The sequence below is a fragment of the Bubalus kerabau genome, unplaced genomic scaffold, assembly GCF_029407905.1.
Source record: "Bubalus kerabau isolate K-KA32 ecotype Philippines breed swamp buffalo unplaced genomic scaffold, PCC_UOA_SB_1v2 scaffold_78, whole genome shotgun sequence".
Taxonomy (NCBI): domain Eukaryota; kingdom Metazoa; phylum Chordata; class Mammalia; order Artiodactyla; family Bovidae; genus Bubalus; species Bubalus kerabau.
Genome location: NW_026577932.1, coordinates 1057197 through 1070942, shown reverse-complemented (window position 1 = coordinate 1070942; position 13746 = coordinate 1057197). Strand labels below are relative to the sequence as shown.

The 13746-nt window shown below is 46.0% G+C and overlaps 1 long non-coding RNA gene across 2 annotated transcripts; it reads left to right on the top strand.

Moving 5' to 3' along the window:
• Nucleotides 1–5660: 5660 nt before the first annotated feature.
• Nucleotides 5661–12486, top strand: LOC129641145 (uncharacterized). 2 transcript variants are annotated; one of them, XR_008709108.1, is made up of 4 exons: nt 5661–6839; nt 7794–8525; nt 9068–9189; nt 10370–12486. It is a non-coding gene; the product is annotated as an uncharacterized LOC129641145 (long non-coding RNA). The 2 variants fall into 2 exon arrangements; XR_008709109.1 differs by lacking the exon at nt 5661–6839 and adding an exon at nt 6930–7063.
• Nucleotides 12487–13746: the final 1260 nt, after the last annotated feature.

Here is a 13746-nt window from a genome sequence, read left to right as displayed (position 1 = left end):
TCTCCAGGCAAGAATACTGGAGTGGGTTGCCACGCCCTCCTCCAGGGGATCTTCCCCATCCGGGGATCAAATCTGTGTCTCTTATATCTCCTGCACTGGCAGAGGGGTTCTTTACCACGGAGCCACCTGGGAAGCCAGAGGGGAAGAGAGAGACTCTTCAAATTGTACTTTTCATGGCCAGGCAGTCAGCTCCACTGTGGGGCACAAATGCAGGTATCTCTGAAGCCTGGTGAATCTTTGAAAGAATTCTGCCAAGAAATCTTTCTTGATCTCCTGGGACATTACACAGAGCTGTGTTCACCGTCCCTTTTGTGCCTGAAACCCCAGGATTCCTGAATAAACAACTGGAAAGTTTGTTGTTGTTTTCCAAAGGAGATTGTTCACCAGGTATAACAATTTAGAACACCTGGAGATCTGTTCTTAAGACTTATTTTTGAATTGGAATAGTAGAGTGTCAAACCTTGGATGAGTCTCCTCCAATCAGTTACTCCCAAACCAACTTGTAACTTGCAGAAACAATGACCTTCTAAGCAAAGAAAAATGCAGCGTTTTTACACACATTTAGAGCAGCACTAGTCAGAATTGCTAAAAGGTGCAAATGACTCAAATGCCCATTTAAAGATGAATGGATATACAAACTGTGCGTTATACATACAATAGAATATTATCCAGCCATAAAAAGAAAGAAAAAAATACTGCCACAGGCCACAAAGTAGATGAACCCTGAAAATATTGCGCTAAGTGAAAGGAACCAGACATAAAAAGACAAATATTCTATGGTTCCATTTAGATGAAATATGCAGAAGGGGCAAATCCTCGGGGATAGACAGCAGACTGGTGATAACCAGAAGCTTAGGGAAGGGAAAAGGCAGTGACTGTCTAGTGGATACAGGGTTTAATCTGGGGGTGATGAAAATGCTTTGGATCTATGTAGAGGCAGTGGTTTGTACCTGGGTTTCCCAGGTGGCGCTAGAGGTAAAGAAATCACCTGCCAGTGAAGGAGACCTAAGAGACGCAAGTTCGATCCCTGGGTGGGGAAGATCCCCTGGAGAAGGGAATGGCAACCCACTCCAGTATTCTTGCCTGGAGAATCCCATGGACCGAGGAGCCTGGTGGGGCTACAGTCTATGGGGTTGTACAGAGTAGGACATGCCTGAGTGACTTAGCACACATGTACAATGTGTGAATGGACTAAACCCTGCACAATTCCAAGGTTGCACAATGCTATGAATGGACTCAAGGCCAATGAATTGCTCACCCTCAAGTCATTAGCTTTATTTTATGCAAATTTCACCTCAAATTTTTTTTTTTAATGATTTAAAGCTCAGTCCCTGGATTTCTGTAGAGACCAGCAGAATCAGCATAGCCTAGGAGAAGGCGATGACACCCCACTCCAGTACTCTTGCCTGGAAAATCCCATGGACAGAGGAGCCTGGTGGGCTGCAGTCCATGGGGTCTCGAAAAGTTAAACACGACTGAGCAACTTCACTTCCACTTTTCACTTTCCTGCATTGGAGAAGGACATGGCAACCCACTCCAGTGTTCCTGCCTGGAGAATCCCAGGGACGGGGGAGCCTGGTGGGCTGCCGTCTACGGGGTCACACAGAGTCGGACACGACTGAAGCGACTTAGCAGCAGCAGCAGCTGCTTAGAAATGCAGGTTCAGGCACAGGATTAACAGGTACAAACTACACACACACACAAAAAAAAAACCACTTACAGTAGATAAACAACAAGGATTTGCAGTTACAGACACAGAGGGGAATTCACTGGCGGTCCAGTAGTTAGGGCTTTGTGTTTTCAGTGCCAAGGGCCCAGGTTCAATCCCTGCTCCAGGAATTAAAATCCCACACTTGATACATAGAAAGAAAAAGATTCACTCCCTTCTATGTGTGCGTGCTAAGTCATCTTTGAAGCTTTGTGTCTTCAGTCATCTTTGAAGCTTTGCGACTCCCTAGGACTGTATTCCTGTCCAGGGGGACAGGCTCCTCTGTCCATGGGATTCTCCAGGCAAGAATACTGAAGCGGGTTTCCAGACCCAACTCCAGAGGATCTTCCCGACCCAGGGATCGAACCCGTGTCTCTTCCATCTCCTGCTATGTCAGGTGGGTTCTTTCCCACTAGCACCACCACAGAAGCCCCTGTGTCCCTTCTACAACATTTGTAAATCCACTATCCTTCAATTTTTTTTTTTACTCTTTTTAATTTAAAAAAAAAGCACAGTATAGCACAAGGAATTATTCCGAATATCTTGTAATAACCTATAATGGATTATAGACTTCGAAAATAACTGAATCACGGTGTACTATACCTGAAAGTAGCACTCTATTGTAAGTCAACAACACTTCAATTTTTAAAAAAGAAAGAAGAGGAAAAAAAAAAGACCAGAATACTGGAGTGGGTTGCCAGGCCCTCGTCCAGGGGATCTCCCCAACCCGGGGATCAAACCCAGTCTCCAGTACTGCAGACAAGAGTCTTTACCATCGAAGCCACCAAGGAAGCCTGAAAATAAAAGAAAGAAGACAAAATAAAACAAGCGGAGGATCTCAGCCCCACTCAGAACTACAGGATCAGAACCTGAACTTTAAAACCCTCCCCAGGCATTCGCGTTATCGCTCCGGGGTAGGTTGACTGGCCCTCACTGTGAAGTCACGCTATTTTGCTTTTCAACAAAATGCCTCTCCAAGCCTTCAAAAGGCATCTGCACAAAGCTGGCTTCTCTCCCTGCCTCCAAGTCAACTAAGAACCTTCTATGCTGCCTCCCTCTCCATCGTCCTCAACTGCCGGACCCCTGCAAGAGGCAAGACTCTGTCAAGCGATGCCACACAGCCTGGAAGCCCAGGGAGAATTTTCTCACCGAATTCTTACCCACCAAGACAGGTTTGATTGTCTCACTCAGAAACGGTTCTCTCCTCCTCCTGTCTTCTGTCACTGATAAACGGACCAGCTGGTCCTTCTTCCGGCTTCCCTGGTGGCTCAGCTTGGTAAAGAATCCGCCTGCAACACGGGAGACCTGGGTTCGATCCCTGGGTCGGGAAAATTCCCCTGGAGGAGGGTATGGCAACCCACTCCAGTACTCTTGCCAGTGACCCCAGGATAAATTGCTTGACTCTGGGCTTCCGCAGTGGTTCAGTGGTAAAGAATCCGCCTGCAATGCAGGAGACCCAGGTTCGATCCCTGGGTTGGGAAGATCCCCTGGAGAAGGGAAAGGCTACCCACTCCAGGATTCTGGCCTGGAATATCCCATGGACTGTATAGTCCACAGGGTTGCAGAGAGTTGGACACAACTGAGCAACCTTCACTTCACTTGGTTCTGCTTCAGCTGCTCTGTCTCTCATAATTCTTATTCATCTGCAGACCTCTTTATATCCCTTTTATTTCCCACAAAAAAAAAAAAATCACCTCTAACTACAGTTGCTATGTATAAAAGTAATGTTCAGAGGGCTGCAGAAGAAAGACGGTGATGGCTCAGAGCAGGAGAGGTTGGGTGGAAGAGGAGAGGAGAGGTGGGTGGAAGTCGCTCAGTCATGTCTGACTCTTTGTGACCCTATGGACTATAGTCGGCCAAGCTGCTCTGTCCATAGGATTCTCTGGGCAAGAGTACTGGAGTAGGTTGCCATGCCCTACTCTAGGGGATCTTCCCGATCCCGGGATCGAACCTGTGTCTCTTCTATCTCCTGCATTGGCAGCGGAGTTCTTTAGCACCGAGCCATCATCATGACCTGTGAAAGTCAAATGTAATTCAAATCTGAGTGTCCATGCACCAAGCTTTACAGGAACGCAGGCGTGTTCATCTGCTTAGACGTTTCTCTGGCTGCTTTCCACACTACACTAGCCGAGTGGAATTCTTGCAACAGACTGTGCGCTTCAAAGAGCTCAAAATGTTAGCTATCTGGCCCTTCCTGGTACAAGTTAACCAACCCTTGGTCTAAGCCAGACTGGCTCCTTTCTGTTGTCAAATACGCCACATTTCGCTTCTCTGGGTGCAGTATGTTCAGCCTTCAGGCATTTCCGTGTTTCTGGCTAAACCAAGTAACAGATTAGCAATTCATCCACTTCCTTTGCTTCTGCAGTTCGTGTCCATCAGTTCATACGACACAGGGATCTCAGTAAATGCAGCAACTATAGCGATTTCAGAACAGGGGCTGTCGTTGTTATTCAGTAGTTGGGTCGTGTCCGACTCTTTGCAACCCCGTGGACTGCAGCGGGGAGGCCCCCTTGTTTTTCTCTGCGTGAACTCTGAAGGTTTCACTCAACCGCAAAAGTACGAAGCAGAAGGACTCCTCTGGCCTCTGTATGATCTGGAAGTTTTCCACCATTTCTTCCAAGCGCTTGGTTGCCTCCATGACGCTTTTCTCCATCTCATGTATAAACACCGCTGCTTTCCAGCTGTCGCAGCTGGGATTCAAAACCACTTCCTTGGCCGGCGATTCAGCATTTCATTCTTTTACACACCAGCTTCCCCGGGCTGCCATAACAAAGTTAGAGCCAGCATTTAACAAGTCTGTCTGAGCTCAAAGCCGAAAAATAATTCCCACTAGTCCGTCTTTTCTGGTGGTCTCTCCACACTGGGATACAAAGTCATGAATCTATTTCCTACCTATCCCCCACCATTTATAGATGGACTGATTTCATCAACACTTTCTGGTTTATGGATCCTTTTTCTCTGCCTGAAAACAAAACACGTGCGTCAAGGTTTTCACCAACTCCATACTTGAATTCCTAAACTCAGCCTTGTCCTTCACCTACTCTTCTGTATACTTAACACTGGATTCCCCAGGTTGGCGCTAGTGGTAAAGAACCCGCCTGCCAATGCAGGAGACCTAAGAGAGGCAGTGTTCGATCCCTGGGTGGGCAAGATCTCCTGCAGGAGGGCATGGCAACCCACTCCAGTGTTCTTGCCTGGAGAATCCCAGGGACAGAGGAGCCTGGTGGGCTACGGTCCATGGGGTCGAAAAAGAGTTGGACACAGCTGAAGTCAGACTTAGCATGCACACACACACTCAACATAATTTGAGAGAGTAATGATGCAACGGATGAAAACTATCAAGAACTTTTTACACCTGCATTAAAGCTTTATAATTTATCATGAGTTTTTTTAAATCATGAGTTGTTTTTTTTATTATGTTTATTTATTTATTGTTTTTACTGGCTTCCACATACAACCTGCCCAGAAAGCTCCTCCAGGCTTACTCCTGGGGGCCCACCATAGCTCCCTGCAGGCCAGCTAGTATGTCCCAAGATACAGGATATAATTAGCTTCCCACATCAAACTAATTTCATGACTACACCTTGGCCAACTATTGTTGTTATTTGTAAGTGACTGCCACCCGATGAAACCACATATTTTTTAATCAATTTTAGGTCTTTTTTTTTTTTTTGCTCTTCCAGCCATAATTTACCTGTGGTTTACCAACTACTCTTTCAGTTGCACAAATTTCCCTGACACCATATACATCCCTGGGCAATAACTTGATATAATCAGTAAATAAAATCCTCAAAGTTTCAAGGTGTTTTGAAAAACAAGTTCAGTGAATAAAATCCTCAAAGTTTCAAGGTGTTTTGAAAAACAAGTTATTTAATTAGGTCATGGACATACCACTGGCACCAACCCTCCCCCGTCCCCCAAAATTGTAAGCCAAAACCTATTATGTGACGTTACAAATTCTATAATCAAGTGATTATGCCTTTTAATGGGAGGGGGGGATAAAGGCAACATTAGCTGCTGCCCAAATCCAAAACCTGGAAGTAATTCGAATTACCACCGAAAGGTCTTCAGGCAGAACAAAGACCAAACATTTCATCATGTAGCCAAGATCCTGATCCGAATTAACTCATAATAATGAATTAATGGCACAGATGGTTGTCATGGTGACCTAATTTTGGCTTTACATAATCTAGATGTCAGATGACACATGAGAATATTGCTAAAATAATGAACAACTCCCATGCTTTAGGTTCCCAGCATCTTTGACCTTCTTACATTTAAACGGCTTTCTAAATCCATCTGAAAATATTCAGGACAGCACTTAGGCCTCCTGATTTATGCTAATAATTTGATCGCCTCTCCCTTCCCTTAGCAGAGCTAACCACATTTGAATACACTGAATGGTTTAACTACCTCCACAGATTTCCGATCAAAGCAAGTGTGAAATAATTTTCCCCCACTTTGTACAGCAAAATCCTTTATGCAAGTGAGTCAACAATACGGAGAGGAGATAATGCAATTCAAAAGGCGTGAAGACAGAGCTTATGGAAGACGTATTTGCTAATATTATCACGCCAAATTGTTTCTTTTGTTTTCTTAAGTCTCAGCTGGGAGGCGGCGGCCACTGAAAGGAGGTTCTGCCCGTGTAGCCTGGTCTTTAGCATACTTTAGGGAATGAAATTACTTTCTAATCACGAAATCCACCAGACTGTGGAACAGCCTGATACAAAAAGTCACGTTGTGCCAGGAAAGCTCTGGGTCATTCTGAAGTGAACTCACAGGGCCCTGCAGTAACCTGCCTGAGGCCATTGCTGAAATGAAAGCCAGTGAGACAACCCCAGAGCCCTGCCTCCTGCTTCAGCATCCAATTCTCATTACATTGGCCTCCTAGGGGTGAGGAGCCTGCCAGATGATGAGTGAGTAGGAAGAATCTGGAGTTTGTAGTCAAATTGAAAAACCAGCTTCTTCCCCGTGGAATCTCCCAAGCTGTGACCCTTTGAGGAGAAAAGGTGCTGCTCGGGAATAATTATAAACCCAGCTGTCAGCCTTTACCCTGATGGCAAAGAGCTGGAGAACTGATGACCACGTGGGTAGCAACCTGAGTGGTCTGTCACGTGCCCTCCCCACTGCTGTGAGTACCTGCCTTCTCCTTCCTGCTCAACCCCCTTGGGCCCAGCTAGGTAGGGATCATATTGTGGGCGGAAAGAATGCGACCTCAGGATCTGCAAAGACTGCAGAGCTCAGTGGAGCCAAGAGTCCCAAACTTCAGTGCCAATGATAATCAGCAAATCCCCGGAGGAGGATCGGTTGGAACACCAAGGGTGGCTCCAGCTACTTCCAGAGTGTCCCAAACAGGTCCCCCATATTTCTTTCTTTATTTATTTTTTTTAATTTTGATTGATCTGGCTGCACCAGGTCTCAGTTGCAGCGGGCAGGACCTTCAATCCATGGAGCCCGTCATTAAGGTCACAGATTTAGAGTTTTGTACCAAGGCCACAGAGGCAGAGCCCTGCACCCAGGTCATCTTGGAAATGACTGACCCCATAGCAACTTTTGCTATGAGCCCCCTCACTGCCTACCTGATCTAAACCAGGTGGCTCCCTGACCTCATTGTAAGTAGAAATAGCCACCCTCCCAGGTAGCTCAGTGGCTAAAAGAATCTGCCTGCAAAGCAGGACACCTGGGTTTGATCCCCAGGTTGGGAAGATCCCCTGGAGAAGGGCATGGCAACCCACTCCAGTATTCTTGCCTGGAGAATTCCATGGACAGAGGAGCCAGGCGGGCTGCAGTCTGTGGGGTTGCAGAGTCAGACACGACTGACACTTTCATTCACCCTATTAGTCACCCTATAGCAGCCTAACCAATCACCCAATGTCACCCTCCAGCAGCAATTTTCTTTGTCCTAGGCTACAAAAACTGGCTTCTACCCCACCAAAGGGGTTGCCTCTCCCTGATCCATCAGGAGGTCAGCCAGCTGAACTTGCTATGCTGCTTCCTCTTAATACATCGCTGGTTTCTGAAATACTCTTGCGTCTGAAAATTCTTTGCAACCTGTGTTCCAACCATGCCATGATTTTCGTTGCAGCATGGAGGATCTTTAGTCTCAGCGTGTGAACTCTTAAGTCGTGGCATGTCAGATTCAGTTTCCTGACCAAGGATGGAACCCAGCCCCCAGGCATTTGGAGGGTGGAGTCTTAGCCACTGGACCACCAGGGAAGTCCCCCAAGACAGCATCCTTCCAACCAGCTCCCCCTCACCCACTCTTGCAAAACCACCTAGAGTTGAATGAAATAAGCCATGGGGAAGAGCTGAGATCCCGATTGCAAGCTCATCCTTCAGTGCTGTCTCACTAGAGCTGTGTTGCTGCAAATTTTCCTTTCACACCGGTCTGGCTCCGGCACATGTTGGACTCAGATGGGAGGCTGGCTTCCCCGGTTGAGAAGCACAGCTTCCTGGTCCTGTGCCGTCTTCAGGAGAGCTCACACCATCTCCCAGTGACTGGAGAGAAACTGAGCAAGGCTTTCACTGACAGGTGGCAAGGCAAACACAGCACCGAGACCGCCTGCAAAGCCCCCAGGAAGCGAGGTGGCTTTCAGCCTCACCTTGACTGTCACATGAGTCACGGACCACAGCCAGCGCTAATAAATCAACACCATTCTTTAAAGCACCCTGGTCAGCTTCATGTATTTCTGTGGATGCTTTTGAGCTGTGGTGTTGGAGAAGACTCTTGAGAGTCCCTTGGACTGCAAGGAGATCCAGCCAGTCCATCCTACAGGAGACCAGTCCTGGGTGTTCATTGGAAGGACTGATGTTGAAGGTGAAACTCTAATACTTTGGTTACCTGATGCGAAGAGCTGACTCATTGGAAATACCCTGATGCTGGGAAAGGTTGAGGGCGGGAGAAGGGGATGAGCTGGTTGGATGGCATCACTGACTCGATGGACATGGGTTTGGGTAGACTCCAGGAGTTGGTGATGGACAGGGAGGCCTGGCGTGCTGCGGTTCACGGGGTCGCAGAGTCGGACACGACTGAGCGACTGAACTGAACTGAACTATGCCAGCCAGATATGCAGTTTAGAGCCTCCTCGGCCCGGATGATACTGACGGGCAGTAGCGGGTATTTCAAGCTTTTACATTTAAGAAGACGACTTACAAACGATAGAGAGAATGGGTACCTAGATCTCCTAAAAGGGAGCGTGTTGAAACTTGAAGGGTGTGTGGCCATAATCTTTATTTGGTTGAGGAAGTTTCTTCCAGTCCCTAGTTTAATAAAAGGTTTCCTTTATTTTTAAAAATATTTTACAAATTTTTTTTTTACAAAATAAAAAGATATTGTATTTATTTATTTTGCCACACCAGGTCTCCGTTGCAGCCTGTGAACTCTCAGCTGTAGCATCTGGGTTCTACTTCCCTGGCCAGGGATCAAACCTGGGCCCCTGCATTGGGAGCTCGGAGTCTCAGCCACTGGAAGTCCCAAAAAGGTATTATGATGAAGTGTTTTAACTGTATCAATTTTTCTTTTTCTGTATGTACTTAAAATCTTTGATTTTGCCCTTTAGTGTAATGATGCAGGATGCATCACTGATAAAGTGTTCCCGTGTTAAATATCATTGCACTCCTGGAATAAATTCTGCCTGATAATCCTATACATAAATATATATATAGATACAAAGTATACTTATACTTTTTGTATCCATATATTTATATTTATATTTTATTTTGAAAATAAAGTATTAGCTACATGAATTCAACATTTTATATATATATTTATGTATAGGATTATCAGGCAGAATTTATTTATATTATCTATATTATTTATATTTATAATTGTATTTATTGATAATATATTAATAATATTTATTACAATTTATATTTGTTAGATTTATTTATTTATATTATTTATCTACACAAAAAGTATAGATACAAAGTATAGATATACTTTTATATCCATACTTTTATATCAATACTTTATTTTGAAAATAAACTATTAGCTACATAAATTAACTACATGAAAAGTATACAAAAAGTATATTTTTGTATTATATTGTATTATATACAATTATTACAGTGTATTATATATTATGGGCTTCCCTGGTGGCTCAGACGGTAAACTGTCTGCCTGCAATGCAGGAGACCCGGGTTCGATTCCTGGGTCGGGAAGATCCCCTGGAGAGGGAAATGGCAATCCACTCCAGCACTCTTGCCTGGAAAATTCCATGGACGGAGGAGCCTGATAGGCTACAGTCCATGGGGTTGCAAATTATAAGTGAAATGATACATAAATTATGTATCTTTTCTTGTATTATCCTTACCTAGTTTTTGAGTAAAGATTACACTCTCAGAAAAAAAGAAGCCTTAGTAGGAAATTAAGCAAAATATGGGAATAAAGATAAGGAAAGTTTGAGGAGTAAATGTTACATCTCCAGGAAAAACACAGTGATGTCTCAAGATAAATACTGTGCCAGATTTTTCATCTGAACATGAGAGTTGCCTATAAAAATGATTTTACAAGTATTTAAATTTTTTTTAAGAAGGGAGGGAGGGGGGTGGTGGAAAGGGGTGAAGAGAAAGGAGAGTGCATAGAAAAAGAAAACAAATAGATAGGGACACAGTGGAAAAGGAGCATCTCCAAGATCAGTTATTCTTTTTGTGGTTGAGCAGACAGCCCGTGATGGTCCACTGCAGAGCTGGTTTGTCCTCTGTACCCACAACTACGCAGCTCCTACAGTCTACACAGCAAGCTGAAGCCCAGTGCACGGCATGGAGCCACTCAAGCTCTGCAGACACCTCACCCCTGCCAGCTGGGGCCCTTCACAGGGCCCCACAGCAGCTTTGGTTACCTGAGTCCTTCACCCCCGTCTCCAGGCAACGGGCACCCTCCCACCTCCAGCAAGCGGGGGAGGCAACCTGCTCCCAGGACAGGTTCCTTCCCCTCGCTGCCCCTGATTTGCTGGCAGTCAATAACCTCTCTCTTCCATAATCAGCCTGCCCTTCCTGACCCATTAACTCCGTGAAGCTGCCGTCTAGCATTCGGGTGGCCTCGAAATTATTTCTGATTCCAAACATCAAGCAAGCAGCCATAGCAGAAGACAAAGCCTCAATTCAGTTCAGTCGCTCAGTCATGTCCGACTCTCTGCAACCCCATGAACCGCAGCACACCAGGCCTCCCTGTTCATCACCAACTCCCAGAGTCCACCCAAACCCATGTCCATCGAGTTGATGATGCCATCCAACCATCTCATCCTCTGTCATCCCCTTCTCCTCCCACCCTCAATCTTTCCCAGCATCAGGGTCTTCTCAAATGAGTCAGCTCTTCACATCAGGTGGCCAAAGGACTGGAGTTTCAGCTTCAACATCTGTCCTTCCGATGAACACCCAGGACTGATCTCCTTTAGGATGGACTGGTTGGATCTCCTTGCAATCCAAGAGACTCTCAAGAGTCTTCTCCAACACCACAGTTCCAAAGCATCAATTCTTTGGCCCTCAGCCTTCTTTAAAGGAGAGGTTATCACAGGTTTTGTACAATGAGCAAATCTCTCTCTCTCTCTTTAGTTGCTAAGTCATGTCCGACTCTTGTGACCCCATGGACTGTAGCCCTCCAGGCTCCTCTGTCCATGGGATTCTCCAGTTAAGAACACTGGAGTGGGTTGCCATTTCCTTCTCCGGGAGATCTTCCCGACCCAGGGATCGAACCTGGGTCTCCTGCACTGCAGGCAGATTCTTTACTGACTAAGCTATGAGGGAAGCCCAATATATAAACAAATAGAAACATGCATAATATAGACAAATATAAACATGCATAAATGCACAGACACAGATGCACCAGTGTATACACATACACACATCCGCGTGCCTGCGTGTGCACACACATGAAGGCACGCAAACCTGGACACACCCATGCATGCACACACACGTGCGGCCACAGACAGATGCACACACGGGCAGCCACAGACAGATGCACACACGGGCACACTGTTAAATTAATGAAACAACAAAGCTCTAAACAAGACTTAAGGGGCTCTAATTCAGTGGAGGCCTAATCAAAAACCAAAATCTAAGCCTGTGAAGGCCTCAAGGTTACCAAACTGAAACCTAAGCACAACCAACCCCAAATAGCCAACTGGGCTTTAAGCGACAACCAACCAACAATTTCCTAACTTTGCGTCTGCTTTTCTCTATCAAAGTCTACTTCACGCCTGTGGGTGGAGCACTCCCAACCACTTCTGGTTAGGCACAGCCTGATTCAAATCAATGTTTGCTCAACTAGACTCTTGAAATTGTTAACGTGCCTCAGTTTATCTTTGAAGCACACACAGCCATACAGAGACACAGACATCCCCATACACACTCATCAACTCTCTTTTCAAGAGCTAACAAATTGCATGAGTGCACATTGGTATGAGGGGCCTCCCTCAAGACAGAGGTCATTCTTTTCCACTGTGAACTGAGGCAACAACATTCTCAAGACGGAGACTTTGAACCTTGGGCTGGCATCACCAATTCAAGGTGGTGATGTGTGTTCTCTCACCCAAGTAGCCAAGGTCTGGTCTCAAGCTCGTGCTAAGTCGCTTCAGCCACGTCCGACTCTTTTCGACCCCGTAGACTGCAGCCCACAAGGCACCTCTGTCCATGGGATGCTCCAAGCAAGAATACTGGAGTGGGATGTCATGCCCTTCTCCAGAGCATCGACCCCGAGTCTCTTGTGTCTCCTGCATTGACGACTAGTGCCACCTGGGAAGCTCCTAGGAGGCACAAGGAAACTTTTCACACCTGGAACTTGAGTCAGAAGGAGGCAGTAGCCACTACATCTCCTGTATTAACCTTCCACTACCATGCTGGTTGTAAATTTAGCATGAAAGAAAGTGCAAGTGAAGTCGCGTCTGACTCTTTGCGACCCCATGGACTGTAACCCACCAGGCTCTTCCGTCCATTGGATTCTCCAGGCAAGAATACTGGAGTGGGTTACCATTTCCTTCTCCAGGGGAATCTTCCCCACCCAGGGATCAAACCCGGGTCTCCTGCATTGCAGGCAGACTCTTCACCGTCTGAGCCACCAGGGAAGTCCTTAAATTTGAGCCACCAGGGAAGCCTTCAATTTAGCATACTAAACCCAAACTTCTTGTATTCCCAGGTTTGCTCCTGGAAAAAAAAAATAATAATAAGGTCCCTTGAGCCAAACTGAGAAAATCATGAAGCAAGCACAGCACAGAAAAACAGTCAAATAAAATTAGATCAGCTCAGAGAGTAGGAGAGAGGGACCTGCTCTCTGCACCAGGAACTGGGTCCTCCTGGTAGGTAGGCAGGTGCCCACGTAGGGCCCAGCCATGGATGAGAGGGGAAAGGACCAGGAGGCAGACTGTGCGTGGCATACGCTGTATTCCTCTTTGCAGACCTGACTCAGCTCCCCCTGGGCGTGAGCAAAGAACAATTCATCATTAAAGGTTTTCCCGGATGCCTGCCAGGATCAAAGCCTTCAGAAGAAAGCTGCCTTTCTCTCTCACTTTAAGCCTTCCCTCTTATGTAAATATATTCCTAAAAAAAAAAAAAAAAAAAAAAAACGCCTGCAGTATTTTCAGTAAAATGACACCACAAACCTGCCAGCGGTCTTCCGGCTGGCTGGGTGCTTGGCAAAACATCTTTACCATCCTTATTAAAATGTGGCTTGGATCTGCAGAGTACAAACAGAAGCAGACGAGCAGGAAGGCAGGGTCCCTGGGGGAAGGAAGGGAGATACAGGTAGGCAGGAGCTTCAGATGGGCCTCTGTTCCTAATCTTTATCAGATAATCCTAAGTAACCAGGACGAATCGACTTGCAAACGAAACCCGATTTTCAGACTCCAAAGTCTCCAATGGACAGAGTTTCTATTTTTTGGTGTAAATTTCTCCCAAAGGGACAACCGTGAGCGTTACCGTCAGCGAGTTCGGATGTCTGGCATCCCCCACTCTATCAAGAGTTTCGGATTCATTTCAACGCTGTTTTTGTCCTGCGTCTTCCAAAGTAAATAAGCTGAACGTCGGAGATGTTCATGAGGAGTTAA